Source organism: Mus caroli, chromosome 1 (genome assembly GCF_900094665.2).
Source record: "Mus caroli chromosome 1, CAROLI_EIJ_v1.1, whole genome shotgun sequence".
Taxonomy (NCBI): Eukaryota; Metazoa; Chordata; class Mammalia; order Rodentia; family Muridae; genus Mus; species Mus caroli.
Genome location: NC_034570.1, coordinates 54,285,909 through 54,291,979, shown reverse-complemented (window position 1 = coordinate 54,291,979; position 6,071 = coordinate 54,285,909).

The window sequence follows — 6,071 nt, the reverse complement described above, 5'->3', positions numbered from 1 at the left end:
AGAGACAGAGATTGAGACAGAGAGACAGAAAACAGAGACAGGCATGAAGAACACACAGTAATTAAAACTGGATTGAAACATGAAGGAAAATCACTTCCCTTTCATTGATAACATGCTTCCCATGGTGGCAGGTAGTTAATTAAAAGTTAAAATTTCACTTCCATCTTTCTTAGCAAATACCTTTAATAGAGGAGAAAAAGAGAGGAAATTATAGGAAATTGTAAGAATTAGCTTTGTTTTTTCTTTTCAAATTCTCTTTTAAAAAGTACAAAGAATGGACCATTTTGAGATTGAGGCTTATAAATTATTATTATTCTAAGAAAGCTACTCCCTTGAAGGTCAACTGCTCTGATTCAAATTCTAAAAGCCTTTATTGTACACCTAGCAACATTTTTTTCTTACACTATAATAAGAAAAAGTGAAATTGGGCTGGATAGATGGTTAGGTAGGGAGTGGTGCTTGCTGCACAAACATGAGGCTCTGAGTTCAAATCCTCCAAATTCAAGTTTAAAAGCCAGGTGTGGCCATGTGCATGCCTGTGACCCTGCTTCAAGGGAATAGAATAAAGAAGTGGTAAAGAACATATTTCTCTGACTCCACATGTGCACACATGGGTGTATGCATCTTCACATACACTTGCCCGTGAACCTCATAGACATACATACATATCGCATACATATACACACTTGGGAAACATATCTTTGTGCCATTTCTATTACTGTGTCTGCTGTACTAACACACATCTCAATTAGATTTTCCCTACATTTTCTATAGTAAGAAACAAAGAGTGTATGGTATTTTTTTAAATTTGTAATCAAGATTTTATTTGTATCATTTGTAAGTATGTAGGTGTGCATGTGCACATGGGGGTATGTGTGTATGGGTACACGTGCCTAGGAAAGCCAGAGGCAGCATATTCCCTAGAACTGGATTTACCGACAGTTGAGCCTCTCGACATGGATGCTGGGACTGAACCCCGGTCCTTTAGAACGACAGCGATTTCTCTTAATCAGTAATCACTGAACATCGCTCCCAACCCCCGCTTTCAAGTTCTTTTTTTAAAAGTATTTTTTTCTTTTTTAATTTTAATTGTTTTTAATTGAATCACTTTACACCCTGTTCACTGCTCCGATCCTGGTTGCCCCCTCCCATGATCCTGTCCCTATTCCCAACAGACATACAAACACACCAATCCTATAGAGGTATTTTTCTCAATTAGGATTCCTTCTTCTGGAACTGGAGAGATGTCAGTGGTTAAAAACACTGAGTGCTCTTCCAGAAGTCCTGAGTTCAATTCCCAGCAACCACATCATGGCTCACAACCACCTGTAATGGGATTTGATGCCTTCTTCTGGTGTGTCTGAACAGAGATACAGTGTACTCCCATATATAAAATAAACAAATCTTTAAAAATTAAAAAAAAATTCTTCTGAGATGACCCTAGTATGTGTCACATTGACATAAAGACATCCCCTGGAACTGGAGTGACCATGTGGATGCTGGAGACCTCCTGACCCTCTAAAAGGATAATATACACTTGTAACTACTTATCCACCTTTCTCCAATGCCTTTTAAATTTTAAATTATACTTATTATTTGGGATATGTGCATATGCCACAGAACACATGTGTAAGAAGGTGACCTTTGGAGTCATATGTCTCCTCCCAGTACTTTAATCTCATGGACTGAACTCAGGTTTTCAGGCTTGGTGACAAGCACCTCTACCCACTGAGATCATTTCCTGGCTCCCAGCCTTCCTTAATATTAACCTATTAAGAACTGTATCTGGTACTGTTTTCAAATACTTGTTTTGACATCTTTCTTTGTTTGATTTTTAGCATCTTCTGCTATTTCTATTTTACTGATGCTATAGATTAATTATTATTACCTTGAGTTTAAATGTTGACATCTGGATTCTGGGGAGTAAATGATTAAAATTATGACTCATAGGATTTCACTTTTTTATAGATCAAATTGTTAATAAGTAATAAAAATCACTTTAAAGACAAAGAAACCCTGTCTTGAAAAAACAAATAAGAAAAGAATTTTAAGGAAAAACGTAGATCTCAGATCCAGCAGTTCCTGATTAATTTGACCATTTGGCACATGTTAAGCAGCCTCAACTTTGATTGTTTCACTATTTAAAAAGAAATTATTTTATTTCAAATTTATTTATTTAATTTATTTATTATTATTATTAATTTTTTTTTTTGTTTTTTCGAGACAGGGTCTCTTTGTGTAGTCTTAGCTGTCCTGAACTCACTCTGTCAACCGGGTTGGCCTTGAACTCAGAGAAATCTGCCTGCATCTGCCTCCCAAGTGCTGGGATTAAAGGCATGTGCCACCATGCCCAGTTTCAAATTTATTTATTTTCAAGACAAGATTTTTCTATATAACAGAGCCCTAGCTGTCCTGGACTTGCTTTATAGACCATGCTGGCCTTGAACTCACAGAGATCTGCCTGCCTCTGTCTGTCTAGTGCTAGGCATGCATGACCATGTCTGTCCAAAAAGAGAAATTTCTGAAGTACAACTGGAGTTACAAATGGTTATGAGCTGACACGCAGGTACTGGGACTCAAACCCAGGTCCTCTGAAAGAACTCATGCTCTTAATAGCTGAACCATCTCTCCAGGCACATGAAAACATATTTTAAGATTTGTGCCTGCCAAAGCAAACCAAAATATCAATAGACGAACAAAGACAAAAACATAAATAATTTATGTAGAATTTTAAAATTTCAACCATATAGAGAAAGGCACAAGAAAATATGTAAGATCATGACAGGGGAATTTTATAAAATGTTTTATTTTCATTTTAGGCATACATATGCACATACACATGTATATGTATATATGAATATGTATATATGAATATTTACATATATGTGTGTATATGTATTATGAATATGTATATATGAATATATTTACATATACATAGGTGTGTGTGTGTGTGTGTACTACTTGTATGCCTGGTATCCTAGAAAATCAGGAAGGTCCTTTGGAACTGGAGTTACAGTTATGAGCTGGGAACTGAATATCCAGTATCTTAACCACTGAGCCATCTTCCCAGCCTCAAGTTTTAGAACTTAAAATACAGACTTTTAACTTATTTGAGATCATACTGTGAAGTCTCAAGTACTGGGAGCTACATGGCTTTGGTTCCCATTGTTTGTGAACATTTCTTTACTTCCTTTGTATATATCTCTCTAATGATCCCAACAACTCCCCAAGTCCGCCTCTGCCCTCCTAGCCCATCACCTTTCCTTTTCCTTCCCAGCTTATCTTAGTAGTCATCTGAAACTGTAGCTTTTGAGTTCTTGCCAGATGCTCTTACACTCTGAGCTTAAGTGTCTGTGTGCTGATCTTAAAGGGGTATGTGAACCTGGCTGAGCAGGTTATAGGGTTCCAGGTCATACAAGGTCAACTCACCGCAATGAGGACAGGGGTTGACCATGCTGGGTGGTATGCATTTCTGTGTGGCATGCAGGTGAGCAAGTTTCCCCAGGCAGAAGGAACTCTGAAATGCTCAAAGCTCTCTTGCAAGGCAGAATGTTCATGCAGGGCACTGCTATGAAGGTGGGTTTCCCATAGACTGTGAAGGTCCTGAGCTGGGAATGATGGCTCAACACAGGTGGTAATACATCGGATTGGGACTTAATGACCTGCTACTTATCTAAGCCCTAGACAGAGGTGGGAGGTCTCTCTAGCTCATCCTGGTCTGTTAGGCCTTACCAGATCCCTGTCCTCTATCTGACTGATGCTGGGGCATGGAGACTGCTATATCATTTATGACCTCTCAAAGCAGACAGTAGTTGAGAGGTTCTTCAAAGAGTTCTTCAGATGCCTGGTATCTGAGGGTTTCATCGCTGTGAAGAGATACCATGACCAAGGCAACTCTTATAAAAAAGAAAACATTTAACTGGGGCTGGCTTACAGGTTCAGAGATTCAGTTCATTCTCATCATAGTAGGAAGCATGGTGACATCCAGGCAGGCATGGTATTAGGGAAGGAGCTGAGAGTTCTATATCTTGATCTGAAGGCAGGCAGAAGGAGATTGTTCCACACAGCCTGGAGAAGGCAGAACCTGAGTATAGGAAACCTCAAACCACTTCCTCCAACAAGGACATACCTCCAAATAGTGCCATTCCCTATGGGCCAAGATTTCATGAGTCTGTGGGAGTACTACCTATTCCAACTACCTGGCCTGCATAGGAGCCGACTTGCTCAGGACTGATGGCTTCAAGGTGCTTCCAAATACTGAACAGAGCTTAGCTTCACTATTGCCAGAACGACTCTACCGAAATCCTCAGCTTCTTACAGCACAAGGGAGTAAACTTCTTTTCTACTTGACTTTCTCAGAGGGAGGCAAGCGACTCATCATGCTAGTCTTCCGTGAGGTACATGTCTAGGAGACCTGTATGAGAGCCAAGGACTGTTTGCTCTCATGCTGAAACTATCCACTTTTTCTTTCTCCCTGGACAGCCTCTGATTTCATCACCAAGGACAGAACTGCCCTTGTCCTGCTAAGCATTCTTGACTAAATCCAGCTATTGGCACTCTACCTCCTAGGACTGTGTGTCAAGCCTGTAGTGTAGTTTGAAAAGTCTCGTGGTGGGTCCTCCATTCATTCGTTACAGCTGCAGTAGGAGGAAGGTGAAGAAACAGAGGATGCCTCATCCTTCAGCAGGCTTTGCCAGCCAGCTCCAGGAGTCTCCATAGCTCCCACAAGCTCATCCTGATGAATATGCTCTAAAAGTAATCCTGAAGGTGGCTGTTTCTTCTGCTCACTGCCTTGCTCACCTAAATAGCCTTCCTGCCTGCAAGCCATGAGAGGCCCACTGCTGTCCATCATAGTACACAAGGGGTATAGGTTAACACTTTTGAAATATTGTCTCTCTTCTAGTTTATTTATAGAGTAAATGCTATCCCAGTCAAAATAAGAATATATGCCTGGCACTGGTGGTACACGCCTTTAATTCCAGCACTTGGGAGGCAGAAGCAGACAGATCTCTGTAAGTTTGAGGCCAGCCTGGTCTACAGAGTGAGTTCAAGGACATCCAGGGTTACACAGAGAAACTCTGTCTAGGAAAAAAAATATACAAATATATACGTGTGTGTATGTATGTATGCATGTATGTGTGTGTATGTATGTTTGGGGTAGAGCTGTAGCTCAGTTTGTAGAGAACCTGTCTAGCATACACCAAGTCCAGGATTTAATCTCTAGCATCACATAAGATAGACATGATGGCATAGGCCTGCAATTCTAGCACTCACGAGGTAGGAGGAGGAGGACCAGAAGTTTGAGGGCATCCTCAGCTACGCAGTGAGTCTAAGATCAGCCTGAGCTATATGAGACTTTGTCTCAAACAAGAACACGAATTTTGGGTGAATCCCAGAGGTAGAAAAGTGATTAAAAATGTGCACAAAAACACAAAACAAGATAGTCTTTATAAATACGAGGTGGAAACAAGCAAATAGCCTAAATCAAGCAAAGTGATCTTCAAAAAGATCAGTGCTTGTGGGTAACTGCTAAACTAATAGAGCTATGGAACAGAAGAATACAGATTAGAAGAAGACCAATACATTAATGATCAAATAATTCAGGGCAGAGATGAGACACTATAAAAAGGGACTAATACATAATCATCATAAAGAAAAACGTTTGGGCCAGACTGAGCTGCTCACTGGGTAAAAGCGTTTGCCAAACAAGCCTGACAACCCAAGTCAGGTCAGAACCTCAGAAGCCACAGTGGAAGGAGGGAACTAACCCCCATGAGTTGTCCTCTGACCTCCACAGTCACACTATGGCATAGGTACACATACGTGGGCAGACCCTACCCCAAAGTGTTAACTGATGCTATGTAAAAAAATAAGAAATTTTATCCTATTTAGAAAATTTTAATGCTGAAATTCAACTGTATTTTGCATTGGTGATGTAGAAGTAGTTTTATTGGGATAAGTCTGCCCCACTCTAGCTAGTACAGCACTTGAATAAGACACAGAAACCTGGTATTTGGGGGGGGGGGTTCAAGACAGGGTTTCTCTGTATAGCCCTGGCTGTCCTGGAACTC